Raw genomic sequence first — 19,774 nt, forward strand, 5'->3', positions numbered from 1 at the left:
GCGCTCGCGTACGCGCGCCTCCGGTCCTGCGGGTACGCTGACTCGGTGGTTGAATTACCGAGGAGGAAAAGGGAAGAGGAGAGAGAGAGAGAGAGAGAAGCGGACGAGCGACCGGGAGAGAAACGCAGAAACTCCGGGGTCGGGGGAGCAGAGGGAAGAACGGGGGAGAAAGAGGGAAGCAAGAGGGATAAAGCGAGAGAGAGAGAGAGGGCGAGGAGGGAGAAAGAAGAGAGAGACGAGAAACAGGAATACGGGAGAAGAAGAGAGGATGGTCCGGTGTAGCCGGCGGGCACACATCGGCTCCTCTCCCTCGCCAATCGGCGCGCGCGGCGTGGGGCGAGTTTGAGGTAGGGGGCCGCACGACGCACAGCGGTGGTGGCGGTGGCGTGCTGCGGCGGTGGCGGCGGCGGTGGCGGTGGCGCGGCTGCCAAGGTATTTAAGGTACCGTGAACCGGCGGCGCACGAGTAGTTCACTTCTGTTCGGTGCGGTGTCGCGGTGATTTTCAAGGGGACAGAAGAGAAAGAGAAAAAACAGGGACCGGGAACGACGGACGGAACACGCTCTCGACTCGCACACGCTCGCAGAGAGGGTGCGAGAGAGGAGCGACGGAAACATAATTCGGTGTGCCCCTGGACCAAACGATCGGCCCGATTAGTTTGCCGGTTCGCTCAGATCGCGGAACGCGGGATCGTCGACGCGATCCTTTCGTACAAGTGACGATTTACGATTTTTAATTCGTCCTTCGAGTCGACTCCACCGCGCGTCCACGGGAGAGCACGTCGTCGGACAGGATCGTCGCAGTCGTCCATCGTCGACGACCGTCCTGGATAGGTAAGTCTCACCACTTCAAAAAAAAAAGAAAGCAGTGAAAAAAGTATTTGCTAGTGCGTTGAAACACCGGCGATAAGGGTGGAAAAGTGACGCGCACGTTCGCAACGCGTACGCTCGTACACGGCCTCTCGATCTGGTGATACCAAGTGATCAAGATCAGTGATTCTACTGCACTGTGCACATTCGCGAACGGACAACTCGTCGTCGCCGTCGTTATTCTCGTGGATTTTATGGACTGTGACAATGTGCCACGCCGCAGGAATACCTCGAATGTTCTCTCAATTGGAAGTACGTAAAATATATGTGCAAAGATACGCAAGCCGAGGAACGCGATCGGACGCGCAAAGTGATCGGCTCGGCTTTCGAGCGCGATCACACGCACCGGTTGTGAATCGGTCGGACCAATCGATAATCTAGCCTCGAGTGCGAAAAAGCGTTTAACGCCCGTGACTTATCGGAGTACACCTGTTACGCGTCCTGTTTCGTTCTCGCGTCCGAGCATTCCGCTCTCTCTCGAAAGAGCAGGAATTTCGTTTTCGTCACGGAACCGGTACGCGAGCGACATTTTTCCGGTTCACGCGACGGTCACGCGAAGATGAACCGGTCTAGGAGCGAGAGAGGCTCCGAGTCTAAATAATTCGAGTCACCGCGCCGCGTCGAGTACAATAAGCGTGCGTGTCGTCTTGCAGCCGAAGGCTAGTCGGACGCGCACGAACAGCTCGTACAATTAAAGAAACAGTGTGTCCGAATGCCGAGGCAAACGGCGCCGATACATGAATACCAACCGGGTGTATCTCCGAGTCTCCGTTCGAACGTCCGTGAAACATCGAGTTCCGTTCGGATCGACAAAAACTTTCGTCGCTACCGGATCGCGCTCGAATCGAATCGGGAATCGAGAGAGAGGAAAAAAGGGGACCGTTCGATATCGTTCGTTCCGAGCGTACAAAAGGGGCGAAATTGTATCGATATTTCCGTGGCAGGTCCCGAACGGCTTCGAAACGGAATTTAAAACAGGGCCCAACGCGCGCCGGCATAATGAGTCAGAAGGAATTCCAGGGAGCGGAATAATGGATCGTTCCCATGAGCGACACGCTGCTAACAGAAACGAAAAATGTAAACTAGGAGAATCTATTGAGGCGCACGGACCCCTTTGTATCCCGTCGGCGTAAACGGCATAAACGGGCTTCCTTTTCGACTACGAACGCGAACGAGCCTCGAATTCCTGCGGTGAATCGAATTCTGTTGCTCGTTCGAATCGAGAGGAACGACCACGACGACGAGAAATCACCGCGTTGCACCTAGCTAGTAGAGATTAAACCGCGAGCGTGCACGAGTTCGTTCCGAATCCGGCTGGAGGAGCGATTCTGCTCGCTGGGAATAAAGCGAACGAATTTGTCACGGTCGGAGTACGCCGGAGAAGTTGCGATTGCATTAGCATCCATGATCAGTACGTAGACGAGCGAACGTGCGCTTAACCGATCGTTGAATCACCTTTGCCAGGAAACGGGGGATTTCTAATCAACGAATTACTTTGTTCCTACCTATCCACTCTGTAATAACAACGACCAATTAATTATGCGACCGCGTTATCCGTTAATTATCTCTGCTCGAGATACGACGCGGTGTTTCTATTTCACGCCCAGATATGAATTTCCATGAGCGCCTTTTCCTCGCCAAGAGTTCGATAACCGAATGCACCCTCTTAGCTTTTCACTTCGTTTTCTTTCTCAACGAAAGCTCGCGTGTTAAATCTTCGCAAGATCCTCGCGCAAACAATAACGCTGATTATCCGGCTTCTTGTCCGTGGTTCATCCGGCTAATTGCTAATTACTAAACGCTAATTACCGAGACCGGCCACGAGACTGGTCCGCTCGTTAGACGCAGCGACGAAAATGAAATAGAGTAATGGAGTGTAAGTAAGAAGCGATCGTAAGCACGCAATCTGTGAGCAATAGCCGTGGAGAATCGATCCTTCTGTCCAGTTAATTGCGATCGCGTCGCGAAAGAGGGAAGCCTGAATTTTTTCGAACCCTCGTCTTTTTTTTACGCGATTCGAGGTTTAGTATTGTGGCGGCGTGGCGGCGACGATTAAGATTTCGCGGACATAGCCGGGTAAAAAGGAGAACGGTTCTTTTGAAGAAAAGAATCAACCGCAAGCAGGTTTCGAGCTAGGCGTGCCACGAATTAATTACCACCGGTAATAACTGGCTCGAGCATAGTTGGCTAGCTTTTTATTTTCTTCCCGTCTACTTCGCGTCTCCCCCTTTTCGCGACGGGCACCTCCTTAGCTGTTTGCTTGGCCAGACTCTGTTTGCAGCTTTCTTTTGTGCCTGTTACTTTTTAACGTAGAGAACCGTCAGCCGTGAAAACCAATGTCGCACAACTTGTTGGAACGACACGCGATTAGCGTTTGCTGCTCTTCGCCTGCTGCCCCAAATACCAGAAAATTCAGGAAAATTTCAACGCTTCATATTTCTACTTTAAGCTTATTTTTTAATTTACTTCAATTTGAAAATTATGAAATTTGTCTTAAAACCAAAGATTCGTGTCTTCATCCTTAAGCTGCTATGAGATCTTTGCGATTATCTTAGAATATCAGCCAAGTGTCAACTGTAGTTTGTGTTAACTTCTGTGTTTCTGTGTTAGTCGAAGAGTGTTGTCAAATGCATGATCGGATGAAAATCGCAGTGAAAGTATTCGTGAACGTTGAGCAAGAATTCACGCTGCTTGTTCCTCGAGTCGTTTGAATCACGTAGGTAAACGAAACGGTAAAAACTGAGAGATGCGGCTCGTGTCGCGCCACGAAATCGGGTCGTGCGACCGACCGGTCGCTTTTTTCAGCAGAAAATAGTCGCTCGATCGTCTTCGACTTTTCGAACGTTCCTCTGCTGAATTTTAATAACACTCCGAACTTTGATCCGATCGAGCACATCGGGAATTTGCGAGAAGAATGCCACAGAATTCGAGACTAAAATGAAAGATGAAATAGATGGAATTGTAGAATTTATTCTGAAATAGCAAATTATCAATTACTGAATGACAGAATTTTTTTTGTAGAATTTATTTGAAAATTTCTGTATTGATTATATTTGAAGATTTCTATATTGATTATATTTGAATATTTCTACATTGATTATATTTGAATATTTCTACATTGATTATATTTGAAGATTTCTACATTGATTATATTTGAAGATTTCTATATTGATTATATTTGAAGATTTCTATATTGATTATATTTGAAGATTTCTATATTCATTATATTTGAAGATTTCTATATTGATTATATTTGAAGATTTCTACATTGATTATATTTAAAGATTTCTATATTGATTATATTTAAAGATTTCTACATTGATTATATTTGAAGATTTCTAGTATCACTAATCCGTTGACATCCCAGCATAAAATTTATGTGAGCTTCAAATGACTTTAATGAAGTAGAGAGCATAGGTGTTAAAGTAAGAAAGCAAGTAATATCCCGTTTGAGGAACGTCAGCCAACACATTTTGAACGTGAAACAGTTTCAAAGCGATCGAGCATTAAAAGAGGCAACGCTATCGACCCAAACGACCGTCTATACGTTTGAAAAAAAAAAGAACACCTCCGTGGACGGTTAGTTCGTCGGACACTGGCCTGACCGCCGTTGAAAAAGGGCTATTAAAAATATCGAGCACGGAGACTGGACCTATCAACCCGTGAAATCCTGCATTCATAGGGCTGTTCAAAGGAGACACGATCAATTATTCATTCCCCTTGATGTCAGTCAAAAATTTAAACGATCTTCGAGGATTCTCTTCTTCCCTGTCAATTCTGAGTGTCGCTTTCTTCCTAATGTCAGATCCATTTGAATATTGCGGTAATGAGTGCAACTTCGTCGTATTTGATATAATAGCGAATGCGTTATATGAATAATTTGATATCAAATATATTTGATGTTTTGAATGTAGCTGGACTTTAAATAAATATGGGTTAAGGTAATAAATATGGGTTTCATAAAGATTGAGGAGATTTTAAACAAGTTTAGGAATTTTTTCGAATGAGTGCAGGGCTCTTCATAAATTATAATCAAGTTCATTTCAAAATGGGAGTGAAGTGACTGAAATGGAAGTGGCAGTTAATCTCTGTGGATCTATTGATCTATTTCAAGCTTCACTGGTTATTCTATAATTATTAATTTCGAATTGGGATGAAATTTGAAACTTCAGCCGACATGTTACCTCAGTTTTAATGATCTGAAATTTAGTTAACATCAATCTGACCTAGCCTACCCAATAACCCAACGTAGTCAATAACCTAACCTGACCAATATCCTAATTTAGCCAATAACCCAACCTAGCCAATAACCTAACGTGACGAATACCCTGACTTAACCAATAACCTAATGTGACGAATATCCTGACTTAACCAATAACCTAACGTGACAAATACCCTGACTTAACCAATAACCTAACGTGACAAATACCCTGACTTAATCAATAACCTAACGTGACCAATACCCTAATTTAGCCAATAACCTAACCTGACCAATACCCTAATTTACCCAATAACCTAACGTGACGAATACCCTGACTTAACCAATAACCTAACGTGACGAATACCCTGACGTAACCAATAACCTAACGTGACCAATACCCAAATATACCCAATAACCTAACCTGACCAATTCCCTAATTTAGCCAATAACCTAACCCGACCAATACCCTAATTTCACCAATAACCTGATCTCACCAATAACCTAACTTAGCCAATAACCTAATCTTCATCAAGATAAAGGAGCTCCTAGCTGAAAAATTGTGAAAAAGATCGAGTCCAAATTCCGTTCACACGGGCCAGAAGATACCGCATAGTTCGCGGTATTGTCGCTACACTTCTCGTATTCCACGCACGCGTTCCGCGTACACGAAGTGCTAATTCAACGTCACGCCTTGTTCCACGGAACCGAATCTTTCAAAGAGAACTCCTACGGTTATCACGGAATTTGGATACACTCGGGTTCGCGTAGGTGAATGCGAATGAACCGAAATTCGCTTCTTCGGACGTTGACTCTCGTCGGACCAGTAGGAAGTTGCACGATTTTCGTTCGACGTGTAACCTTTCCGTGGTCGGAATCGATTCTGCCGATCACGGGAAAAGCCAGAACACGCGTTATCGCTTTTCTGTCACGATCGCTTCCCGTTGCGAAAAACGTTCCCATTACCGGAGAACAAAGAAGTTCGATTACCAAATTGTCCGCTTCTATTGATTCCTTTTAATCGATTCTCGCTGTGATACAATTTTTGATGAAGTACTTTCGTTTCGGGTACTTTGTTTTCTTGTTTGGTGGAGTTTCGTGTATTGATTTCTTTGACAGGTATTTTTATTGGTGGCTCGATGACTTTTTAGTTAGGTTAGGTTAGGTGTATACATTTTGTTCTTCACTGTTGTCTAACGTGATCTGTATGTGTTAATCTATATCACTGATTTGACAATTTTTTACTGTTAACTCGATAAGTTCTAGTTGCGTTAGATTAAGTTAGGTTGACAAATTCTTTCAGAAAAATTTCTCCATATTTTAAAATACTTTATTTGAGGTTGATTGAGCTCAACAAATTTTTAGTTGAGTTTGATGAATTTTTTTAAAGAATTTCTCACATGTGATACATCACATGTGTAACATTGTAGATTTGGTGAAAAAATATCTACTTCAAATTGTTGTATTAAATCAAATGCTCCATATAGGACTTCCTTTAAGTGCAAAATCAAACTTGATTATTTTTGTATAAATTTTTAACCATACATTGTAGCATATGTGATATGTTACACACATGCTAATCTTGTTTTAATAATTTATTCTCATCTATCGTATTAATAAAAACATATTATAACACAGTAAATTCTTCACAAATTACAGAGTAGGAATAATTGCTCCAATAAGCCCACACATGAAGCATGTGTTCTCAAGCATATAACGAAGAGACGTAACGAACGCGATCATCGATTATATCACTCGAAATCCCCGTGAAATCCAGCGTAACCGCGATTTTTCAAATTAATAACACTATTACGGTCGTCGGTGCTTTGTCGCCGTGCTGGAATTCACGCGACACGGTTTCACGGGTTCGTGGTCTGCGAACGGGTTTCGAACGGTTTCTGTCTGGTCGATTGAAATACCACGAATGGGTTTACCTTGTGATACTTCGTATTCCTTACGTGGCTGCCCGTGCCTCGATGTCGAATGCGGTTTATGAGCTCTGCCCGGTAACCGGTCGTGTACTCGATAAAAATCGGCTACTCTGCCCGACGAGATCGGAGAGAATTTCAATGCGCGCACGAATCGGCTCGGAGGATCGGGCTTTGGACTCGTCGCACGTATTGCACGAACGGTTTTTAGAACGTTAATCGACCAACGCCGAATCCTTTCGTGTCACACTCGATTCACCGCCTTTGTTCGAATTAACTTTTCATTAACGTGACGATTCCGTCGAACCTTTCTGATTGCATCGAATCTTATCGTATTGCTATTCTTGCGACATCGATGCTTTTATATGTAGTCGTCGGGCGCTCTTCGAGATGGCTCTTGCATGTTTAATGATGTTTTTTATTTTTGATGGGACTCAATTTTGTGGTAGGACGTTTTTAGATGACGTCATTAATCCACTAATTTTATTTTTATTAAATAGGTTATTTTGATAACATTTTTGAATAGTTTATTTTATTCGAATTTTTGAATAGTTTGTTTTATTAGAATTTTTGAATAGTTTGTTTTATTAGAATTTTTGAATAGATTGTTTTATTAGAATTTTTGAATAGATTGTTTTATTAGAATTTTTGAATAGATTGTTTTATTAGAATTTTTAAATAGTTTGTTTTATTAGAATTTTTAAATAGTTTATTTTATTAGAAATTTTGAATAGTTTATTTTATTAGAAATTTTGAACAGCGTATTTTATTAAAATCTTTCAATAATTTATTTTATGGAATTCTTAGTAATTTTTATATGTACAATGAATTATTGTATATTTTTGTAAAAAATTGTAATCGTGGATTGGATAAAATTTCACGTTCCCTTATTTGTTTGTTTTATTATATGATCATATGATTGATTAAACAGAAATTGTTTTTAGTAATGAATTACTCTGTCACGATTAATTAATTGCAACCAATGGATTGTCAAGCTAACAAGAAATCAGATAAAAATTTCATTCAAGACCTTGTTGAAAGAATAAAAATTTGAATGTTCCGCTTGACCGCAATGGAGCAGTAATTGATTATTAACCTACATACTGAATTTTCCATGAAAAGAGAAATTACTGTAACTAAAAATTACAAAGTGATTGTACATGCAAAAGTTACAAAATAATTGTATATGTAAAAATTTATAAATAATTGCATATACAAAATTTACAAAATAATTGTATATGTAAAAATTTATAAATGATTGTACATGTAAAAATTTATTAATGATTGTACATGTAAAAATTTATAAATGATTGTACATGTAAAAATTGCCACATAATTGCATAAGTAAAAATCACTTAAGATTATGCATGCAAAAATTGCAAAACAATCGAACAGGCAAAAGTTACGAAACCTCATAGAATTTTTATGATACATGATCTTGATCCACGTCATACACTCTTAACACTAAAAATAATTCCAGCACATAGGAACGTGACTCAACCGAATTTACATCCTTTTACATTGTCAATCTATAAATTTTTTTAACGATCCAGTCTCATAAAATCACATTAAATAACAAAACTAAATATTTAATCTTATATCTACATCCACAAATCCATAACAAAACTAAATATTTAATCTTGCATCTTCACATGCAGGTTCGATGTTGCTCTCAATTTTTGCACATCGAGTCCTTAATAATTTGCGACTCATTGTTGCCCACACGAATATTCTCGTCGAGTCATTGCTTCTCCGAATCAGTTGATTCACTTTGAAAAAAAAAAATAAGAACCGATTAAACTTTGATGAGTAACTTCGTGATAGAAAGTAGTTTGAAAAAATTCGGCCGAGTGACCTAAAAGGGCCCAAACGAAAATAAAGGTGTAGAAATCCAGTTCGCGGTTTAATGAACCTGCACCATTGGCCTAGTTCCTCTAATAACGTAAGCATACCTGTCTCTGGCTTGTGTGGGTCGAAATTGTCAACGACAACCGGTCGGTGACCTCCCCATTTTTACCTCTTCCGTCCCCGTTCGTTTTTCCTTATTCTGTTCCTTTTTACTCGGACTTATTCTCGTCTCGTTCGAAGGAACGAGTATGCACGCGAGGACGTTTTATTCACGAAATAATCCGGTAACAAGCGGTAACAGGTTACACGGTCGGTTTATCGGGTCGCCGTGAATGGCTCTTATGGATCGTTCCATTTTTTGTAGCAACACGTTCGTAGATAAGATGCTAAACCGTCAAGTTCACGGCGCTGTTGCCTTTCCTGCATCTTTTGTACGACTGATCGCTACAACCAGCCACGAGACAGCTCTTATCGAGCGTACAGCTTGTCGCGCGTAATTGCTGCCACCTTTTCAGCCCGCGGTGAGACCGTGGCACCTGTTACATAACTCATAAGGCGGGATCGAGTTGTCGCTAATCTATCCCTTGCATTCAACCGGGGATTAAGCTGTCGGGACTTGAAGGCTCGTAGTACAAAATGATCGTACAAAAATGATACTGAACTATAATATCGTAGTAAGAAATTATAAAAAACTGTCACATAGTAATGTACAAATGTAACAAAATATAACATGATTATAAAAAATGATCATAAAACATAACCTCAGAATAAGGAACATAAATAAACTCTTACTTAAAAATGAAAAAAAAATATCAAACAATAATATGTTAATAAAAAATGGTACTAAACTATGACATCATAGTGAGAAGTTCTAACAGACTGTAATATAATAATGTTAAAAGGTAACAAAATATAATATGATTATAAGAAATGATCATCAAACATAACCTCACAATAAGAAACATAAATAAACTCTTACATAAAAATGAAAAAAAAATATCAAACAATAATATGATAATAAAAAATGATAAAAAACTATGACATCATAGTGAGAAGTTCTAACAGACTGTAATATAATAATGTTAAAAGGTAACAAAATATAATATGATTATAAGAAATGATCATCAAACATAACCTCACAATAAGAAACATAAAGAAACTCTTACATGAAAATGAAACAAAAATAGCAAAGTATAACATGAAAATAAAAAATGATAAAAAACTACAACATCATAGGAAGAAGTTCTAACAGACTGTAATATAATAATGTTAAAAGGTAACAAAATATAATATGATTATAAGAAATGATCATCAAACATAACCTCACAATAAGAAACATAAATAAGCTCTTACATGAAAATGAAAAAAAAAATAGCAAACCATAATATGACAATAAAAAATGATACTGAACTATAATAATATTATGAGAGTAATAATAAACGAAAATAGAAAGCGATCATGTTACTTGATTTTAAATATTTGTTAAATCTTCTTGAGAATAAATATCAGTCTCTTCAAAGTGATTATCTTTGTACAATACCCTGTTTGTTACAATTAATTTGTCATTTCGTCTCAATCTTCTATAGCAATTTTACTGTATTCTTTGAGTATTCACGTCAAAATTAAAGCTACTGAAAAAACAGTATCATTGAAGAATTTATTCGTGCCAAAATATAAATTATCTTTGTGCTGACGTTTGTTCAAACATTGAAAGAAACGAATAGATAAGTGAACTGCTATGAAATCTTTGCTAATTCTTTGCACTCAGAACGTGACTCACTTTGTTTTACTCCAACAACCTCAAATATTTTTAACTAAATCTGAGTCACACAAACAGCCTATAAATAGAGTAATAGACAATGATAAAAAAATCCCTCAAACTTGTTATCTAAAAAGTAGTGAAGGCTTCCATCCGCCAACAGATCTTGTATCTCCAACAAATCAACGTCAAATAGTATTTTTAATTAAATCTGAGTTACACAAAGAGCTTAAAAATAGAGTAACAGTGCCAGTAATAAAAAAATCCCTCAAACTGGTCATTTGAAAAGTAGTGAAAGCTTCCATCCGCCAACAGATCTTGCGTCTCCAACAAATCAGCGTCGAATAGTATTTTTAATTAAATCTGAGTTACACAGACAGCTTAAAAATAGAGTAACAGTGCCAATAATAAAAAAGTCCCTCAAACCTGTCATCTAAAAAGTAGTGAAAGCTTCCATCCGCCAACAGACCGCATCTCCAACAAATCAACCTCAAATATTATTTTTAATCCAATCTGAGTTACACACACAGCCTATAAATAGAGTAATGGACAATATTAAAAAATCCCTCTTGTCATCTGAAAAGTAGTAAAAGCTTCCATCCGCCAACAGACTGCATCTCCAACAAATATTCGAGAAGGGTAAAATTTGAAGCAAGAGTAGTCTGCCATTGTCTCCCGAATAAATTGAGTACGTTCAAAGTATCGTACAACGAAACGCATGTTCCCGATCGAAGAAACAAGGCGTTCAGGAAAGAATCGAGTCGTTTGACTATCGCTGGCGATTCAATTCCCAGCGAATGTTCCTTATTCGGAGGACGCTCGAAAGGCGTTATTTATCGGTGGAGAAGGGAAGCGTACGAGAGGGTAGGCTAATGTAGGCGATTCTTCGGAGAGGGATGTACCGTAAGAGCAGCCCGGAATTAAGTACAATAGCGCGTAACATTATACAGCGAATTAAAAGGCAGGCGTTTGTATGGTTCGCTTCATCGTAGGTTGAACGGTTAATGAGAAACAAAATCGTGATCCTCGCGACTTTTTCCTCGCCTTCACGCAAGATCCTCAGATTTTTAGTGACATCATCCATCGAATATAGGAACCGGTTTAAACGTTACAAAACGAAAACTCGAACGAAAAAACAACGTGTAATCAAAGCTGGCCCAGATCGAATCCTAATCAACCCTGTCGGCGAATCCTCCGAAACAAAAAACCCCGGGATGTAATTTAAATTCTGCTCGAATTGTGGAATTCGAAAAAGAACAATAATTTAACTGGTTTCGAGGGGCTCTCGTGATGGATAACCTGCAGGCTACGAATCGATGAAACTTTACCGTTGATGAAACACGCACGCGAGTCTGTTTTAATCGATGGCGGAAAAAAAGCCGCAAAAGCCTAGAAACATCTCCACGAAACAGATATAAACGCGATCTCGGGCGAGAAGTAATCTCTAATGGTGATCGACCCCTCGTAACGGTAAACCTTCTAACCGGTGCTTAGTTCCTTAGCTTTAACGCCATTAGTCGATCCCGATTTCAAAGTATGGTAGCAACGCGTTCACACATTTTTTCCAGCGTGTGCTTCCTTCTTCGAGCTGTGTACACACCACATAGCGGTCCAACAGCACTATGTTTACGGATAAAATAAATGCAAATTACACGGTACACCGTGTATGTACAATATCTTTCATCGTAAGCAACGATAGTGCCACTCACAGGATACGAGTAATAAATATTTCGAAGAATGCTGCAACATAAACGTCCTACTCCTTCGAAGTTTAATAACGAGTGTACTTATCGATGCTTCTTTTACATCTTTTCTGACAAATTTTCTGTCGTGTTGTTTTATAACGTGACTGCCTTTGTCGGCCATTTTGCAGGATTGACTTCATCGGCCATTTTGCAGAGTTCTTATACAAATTCAATGAAATGTATGTTGATCAATAAATATTAGATCAGCTGACTGAAAAGGCACATCTCTTGATGTACTTTTACTGTTTGAAAAATTGTAGTTCTTACTACAGGTAGTTTCAAGTAATCCCTTCTATTATATCATTTTTGAGCTAAAAATATTTATACTCCATAATTCTGTATCAAAAGAACATATATTCATATGACATCTTTGTCTCGTATTCAATTACGGACTATGTTGTTAGTGATTCTTAAAAATGAAACAGCCCATACATGATAATTTTTTGAAATCAATTTTCTCAAGCTCTTTCTAATGTACTGCTTTGATCAATGTCCAAAGACCACAAGAATGAAAATTTGTAGAAACTCGTTGACCCAAGGGTCTCCTTGTAAGAATTAGCTCCTTCCTCCCGTTTCATCGCAGAATAAAATAGAGCGGAACCATGACACATAGGAAATCCCTGGTGGTCAGTCTAGCTTCCTACGATTGTCAGAATTTTCGCACGATTATCCTCGCAGAGAAAACGCCGGCAAGAGTTAATTGGAAATTATGTAAGGCCGGGTACACGCATGCCCGAGCACGTTCTATTTTCTATAAATCGAATAAGCTTTCCATGGCTGCGAATCGTATGACGATTTCGTCGAATAACTTTCACGATTGTTTTCACTGGACCAGTTGCTCAAGCGAAATATAATATAATGAGCGAAACTGTAGGATCGGCCTATCGACCCACACGTTGATCCCGGTTCGGATCGGGTCGTGATTCGATGGAGAAATCGATTTCTGCCCACCGAGTTATTATTAGTCGTACGACCTTGGCTCGAGGACCTCTCCACAGATCGCCATCGTCGTCACGAGTACTCGATCCACGATTCTACGAAAGTGTCGCCCCGATGCTCGTGCAGTTCTTCTCTCTGGTCGCGCACACAGCGATAATGTATCCGGCGCAGAGTCCGGATCATTCGTCTTCGACCGAGGGGATGATCTCCGGTGTACCAGTTTCATCTTCTTCTTCTTCTTCTTGGCCTGCTCGCCGTCTTACCGGTGGCTCATCTCGCCGAGGGAAAAGAAACTGTCGCTTAACGAGCGCAACCACGGTACGATCGTTAATCGTCCGGCATTCGTATATACGCAAAAGTCACTCGACCATGAAGAATGAGCTGAGGAACTCGTGGCTCCGGGTACTCGTGGCCCCGTATCTATCCACCGCGAGACGGAACCACCGTGATCGTCGTCACGCGTCACGTCCGTTCCGAGATTAATAACGTCGAACCACCTTCTCTTTTGTTCGCGGTTCTCGAGCCCTTCTTCGCATCGGTCTTCTCCTCTGTTCGCCGTTCTGCTCGTCACACCACCAACGAATGAAAGTCATCCACCTTCGGTGCCTCTTCACGGGCGCAGCCTGACGATGTAGAAATAGCTAGGGGAAAAAAGAGCGGACCGAAGGGAAGGAAAAGAAAGAGGAGGAAACGTTGGAGCCGGTAGAACACGGTCTTACCTTGATGAAGACCATTTGCGGAGCCCCGTAATAAGATAGTAACAGAGTATGCTCCATCTTGGTTTGTACCAACCTTTGCTTCCCTTCCAGACTCCACCTCTTCCTTTTTCCCCGGGCTTTTCCGGAAAAACCACCGCCAGCTGACGCCGGAGCTGATATTAAGGCGTCGTATGGCTTCGATGAAATATATCGAAATGAAACGATTTCGCTGGACTTCATAAGAGTTCGGAGTCTGGAAGAAACCGTACGATTCCAGGGAAATAATTTCACGTCTCGACTGTTACGAGATGCTGCGTCACTGATTGCTTCTACGTTCTTTTATTTCGGATTTTTCAATTTTCTCGGGTGAAATCAGTTCGTTTAGTGTAACACGATTATAGAAATATTTTAGAGAACGCCCTGTTTAGTCGAGGACGAATCTGATTTCCTTACAGATATTATATCGATCAGGATGATCTTGGTGATGTTTTTAGGGTTTAGGATTAAGGAATTTGTTAATTTGAAAAACTTGAGAATGTCAAGGAAATGTAGAGATTTGCAATGTTTAAATATGCTGATGATAGTCGAGTTCACATAGGGGTACTTATATAAATTGTAATGTAACAATATATTCAAGATATCACATACTCTTAGCATAAGGATGCTGCATCCTTACATGTCAGTATGTTACTGTAGAGACATTACATCTTGTGTCATTGAAAATTTGTCAAGATTTGTCAGATCAAAAAATTGTCAAATTCAGACAAATATACTTATCCAATATAGCATCTGCCCAGTGTACAGCATCCCTTGAAAGTGACACATAATAATTTCAAGATATATCACCGTACAATTAATATAAGGTTGCCAAGTCCCTTAAGGTTCCTCCACATAGCCAAGCGAAGCATTGTGCCAGGCGATATCCGAAATCGGTCAGATCGATCATAAAACTTAATTGCGTGAAAGGATCGAGCTTATAAGGTATCGAATATAGTTTGGATCTAGCTCGTGGGTGTCCCTCGACGAGTAGCGATTATCATGGTTTCAAGGCTGACGTGTCGAGGCGTCGACAGGTTTTGTCGTCGCGTGAACCTGTCCCCGAAGGTGGGCCCCGCAAGAGATCGTATCTGGAGCTCTTACACGGGGTAAGACAACTGCACTGTCCCCTTAGGTTGGGTGGCTGTTCGTGGTCCGCAAAGCTCGCATCCGGTTCACCGTCGCCACATTATTTCCCTTGGGCCTTGTCCGGGCCCAGAAGAGAGTCGATCTCGGACCGTTGTTGCCGACTTCGACGAGTAACCTTTTCTGGCCGTGCCCCGAGTGAACGGGGGGGAGCACAGGGTGGCCCTGGTGCACCTGGGCCACGGGGACACAACAGTGTCCCGCTGTGTGGCTCGTGCACGAGCCGACCCTTCTTCTGCTTCTCTTTATAGTCCACTAACACCTCCGGTTGAACGCCTTCGTCCTCGTTCAACTACACCGACGTGCATTATTCTGATCGTGCTCGACCCATCTCTGACGGTATGCCGTTCGAGCCACCAACCTTCTTCTTCTTAACAATGAGACGTCTGTAACCGTTTACATACTTCGCCCGCCTGGAATTCCTACCAACGACTTCTGGAAATTAGAGACGATAACGTATGTCACGGCACAATGGCCACGCTGCATGCTACTTCCGTGGAATTTCATTATTTTGGCACTTCTGGGATACTGCATCGGTAATGTAAGCAGATACGCTGGGAAGATGCTTGGGGGGTAATGGACGTTGTTTTATATCTGATAGTACGGGAACGTTTCTTGTTTAACAAAATGGTGCGATTTGTCTGATTATCTCATGAAGAGATGGTCACAGCGAGGCTAAGTTGAACTGATTCAAACAATGTACACTAGGAGACTTGGGTGAAGAGGTACCTTTCAAAGTAATTATCAGATAAAGTTACCAATCAACTACCTAACAATGCAGTATTTTTCTAAATTCTAAACTATTAAGGCACTTAAATGATGTCTCAAAATTTCACAGTATTAAAGTACCTAAAAGATGTCTCAACTCCGAAGTATCAAAGTACTTGAATGACGTCTTCTAATTCTAAACTATCAATTTGTTCAAATGATGTCTCAAAATTTCACAGTATTAAAGTACCTAAAAAATGTCTCAACTCCGAAGTATCAAAGTACTTGAATGACGTCTTCTAATTCTAAACTATCAATTTGTTCAAGTGATGTCTCAAAATTTCACAGTATTAAAGTACCTAAAAGACGTCTCAACTCCAAAGTATCAAATTACTTGAATGACGTCTTCTGATTCTAAACTATCAATTTGTTCAAATGATGTCTCAAAATTCAAAGCATCAAAGTACCTACATGATGTCCCTATCAAAGTATCGAACTAAATGAGATCTCAAAGTCCGAGAACTCCAAATTGGCAAAATGTACAAATTTCAAACTTCAAAATTTTAAAGACATAGAGTCCAACAATTCCTAAATTTTTAACTCGGAAAATCTACTGCATCTAACCCAAAATTATCTAATATCTAATCTCAAGATTAAAAATTCTAAATATCTAAACTAGAAAAATCCTAAAACTACAAATCCAGTATTCAGTATCCAAAATTCTAAAAATGCTAACAGAGTTCTAGAATGTCTAAACATATGTGGAAGAATCGTATGTGGAAGGGGACGAGCGGCACGGTCAGGATGAGCTGTTTTACGGTAGATGTCCCATAAAAATATTTACTTCTTATAAAATTCAAGTAGGAATATCCGTCGGATCGTCGAGCCAACCGGATGTACGAATATTGATCATCAAGCTCTCCGCCATCCTATTTATAGAGGGCCACCGGAACAACGGTGTCCCGTTGTTGGCCGGTTCGTACACGACCTCGTCGATCTTCTCGTTTTCTTTGCGTGACACCGACACGCTGCGCCGCAGTGGTTCGCGCCTCGTCAACACTGCGAGCCGATGAAAATTATTCCAACTGGCCGGATGTGCAAATATTAATCACGGGACGGCCTCGTGATACCGAGACCTCGCATCTGGAGGTACGAGAGGATCAAGGTGCTCGAATACGAGATTTTTGTTCCAAATTCGATTACATAATTATCTCCTTAATTACGTCAAGGCTTCAATTGTTCTTCAAATTTTATGACCTCGCGATTAAGCACGTCTGACGAGTATCCTCGCGAATATTCGACATTGTGTCGACACGTTCGTTGAGGCAAAAAGGCGCGCAGAAGAAAATGGCGCGTTCCAGATGACAGCAAAACTGGACAAGAGTCACGTTCGATTCCGTGAAATCTTCTGTACATTCGTCGTAGCTACTTCCCAGGAGCGCAAGCTCTTCCAGCTATCGTTCTATACTTCCTTGTACTGGTTTCCTAGTCGGGATGTCGCGTCGATCTGAAAACCTTGTACAAGAAGACTGGCTATCGTGACTCGCTAAGGGATCGGTGCACGTTACTTCGGTAAAGCTCGACACAGGTGCGCATGCCTCTTCCAGGGAGGACAGGATCACCGTTTCTTTAACTCTTATCCCGTCTCCTAGGTATCTAGTCATTAAGGTTCCTTCACCTCGACCTTACGAGGAATCGCGACACTGATGGCTTCGAACGCTCGATCAACTTTGCGTCATTTCCTGATTCACTCGAAACGGGGCCCTTCATTGAGGGCTTAGCTCTAGAAGCTTTTGTTACAAAAATTTTTTAATATCTTTCATAGCTTTTGATTTACAAGCTAGGAGGGTTTCTTTGAAATGAAAAACGAACTTGAAATGAGAAACATATTGGATCTGACGAATAATTGCGTGAAGAACAAAATCATTATCCACAGAGTCCTTGTTAGACATGAAATAAATAACAGCACCCTTTTTGATAAATCCAAAAACTCTATGGACATAATGAATGTACGATAAAATAGAAGTGAAATATGGTTGCGAACAAAGGTTTCAGAAGTCTTGTTAAATCGATACTGCCGGTTGTCAAGCAGTGAAAACATCCAGTATCGTGCAGAATATTCGAAAGTGAGACATCCGAGAATTCCATTCGCTATTTGCACGGTTGAACGACTCGAAAGAGATAAGAGATGGTCTATTATCCATGAATCACAGAAGTGCATACGGAAAGTTGAAGGCTCTATGGCGTGCAGCTTTCCCACGCTGAAGACAAACGATCGGACGAAGCTTGGCCAGATGCAAGCGTTTTGTTTACCTTCAACATTGTCTCGCTAAGTGGCAGCGTGCCTTGAACTTAAGGCTCGTACGAAGACAGCGATCGGCAACGAAACGCGTCCGTAAGCCGCCGCGCCCAAAGCAAACTATGGTATTTCAGGCTTTCCACGTAAACGTAGGGCAAACATCGAGACCGATGCAGCAACTTCGAGGGTTTCCCGATGTGCAAACACGACGTCCAACGAAGTTAAGTTAGCCTCCGACGGTCTTCGTTCCGAAGGGCACGCTTCCATTATCATTCTAATTATTTCCTGTTTGAATACCGGCCTTATACAAACTTCTGTGCATACATTTTTGGAAATGGACATTTTTCGCGATGTGTGCGTCGTTTTTCGAAGTTCTAACTTCTGAAGACTGTCAGGGATGAAAATGGCGTTGCCTGGGTTTATTATTGTTTGATTCTGTACAGGGGTTATTTTTCACATCATTTGAGGAATTTATTACTTCAAATGAAAGTATTCGTAACCCAAAGTTTCAACGTCCCTCAAACTATCACTATCCCGAAACCTCGACATTCCACACTTCCAACCTCTCCAAAATTGGTCTAAAATTCCAACATCCCCCAATAGAAACATCCACTTTCAAGAACTAAATTTCGACAACCCACTCGAAATCCTACAATCACCATTTCGATAACCTCCGATACACAAGTTATACTTACCATCCTCTGTTTGCTCGGGATCATAAATATCCACTACGACCGTGTTCTTGCTGCGTTCATCAGTGGATTAAAGAGTAGCCGTCCAAGGAACCGACCGGGACAGACTTTGCAACAGTATCGACCACTAATCTCGTGGCGAGAGTCTGTAATTTGCGAGAAAAAGTTGCAAGGACAGACTCGAAAGCGTGGCGCTTTCAGAGAGATCCTGGACGGTAATCATCCAATTAGGGATGAAATATTCGTGTCGTCGGTTAGATAGTCGTTTGATAAACACACTTCGATCCGATTCTTGGGGATAATTTGATTTGGGGTGTAATTGCGGAGCGGAGATCCAATTGCTGTGAGCAATCTTTGCAAATGACCGTGAATGAATTTCCTTGCTGCGTCAGCAGATATTCGCAATTATCTAGTTTGTTCGTTGTTTTCTTGTCGACTCGGCTTTTTTCGTCCTGTTGGAGTTTCTATGGTTCGGGTCTCGCAGAAGGCGTGAAGAGACCCTCGACAGGCGCTGCCATAATACGAGCGGCGAGGAGCAATCGACATTCCGTAATGGAAGGACGATGGCGGGCCTTCTCGACGTATAATTCCCGAGAACTCGGGTTTGTCATCCTCTTCGACGGCCAACTACGCAGCACGTCAGCCACCGGAGTAAATCTTCGTCCGAGTCCCTTCGAGAGGCATCGATTTAACCGCAGGCTAACGGCGAGAGCAATTGGAACGATCCTTCAAGTACAATGTTGAAGTTGCCTCGTCTGAAAGTGTCTCGTCACGGCAACGCACCACGGCTGCCTGCAGTCGTTATTCCGTAACGTTCGCTCGATCGTTACGCGTTAAATCGTCCTTTATAATGCTCGAGAGGAGGCAAGAAAATTTTCCTTTTTGCTGCGTCGTGCATTGTGGAGCTCTG

At 41.3% G+C, this 19,774-nt stretch overlaps 1 protein-coding gene across 5 annotated transcripts in view; it reads left to right on the forward strand.

Moving 5' to 3' along the window:
- Positions 1-416: 416 nt before the first annotated feature.
- Positions 417-19,774, forward strand: part of LOC100877061 (uncharacterized) — a 64,482-nt gene continuing 45,124 nt past the window's right edge. For 3 of the 5 annotated variants that reach the window (XM_012286877.2, XM_076530556.1, XM_076530555.1), the window contains exon 1: positions 418-832. The gene's annotated coding sequence lies outside the window, so the exon portion shown is untranslated. Of the gene's footprint in view, positions 833-19,774 lie in introns of all 5 variants that reach the window. The other 2 variants (XM_076530557.1, XM_076530558.1) reach the window with 1 other exon arrangement.

The sequence above is a fragment of the Megachile rotundata genome, chromosome 4 (genome assembly GCF_050947335.1).
Source record: "Megachile rotundata isolate GNS110a chromosome 4, iyMegRotu1, whole genome shotgun sequence".
In the NCBI taxonomy this organism is placed as follows: domain Eukaryota; kingdom Metazoa; phylum Arthropoda; class Insecta; order Hymenoptera; family Megachilidae; genus Megachile; species Megachile rotundata.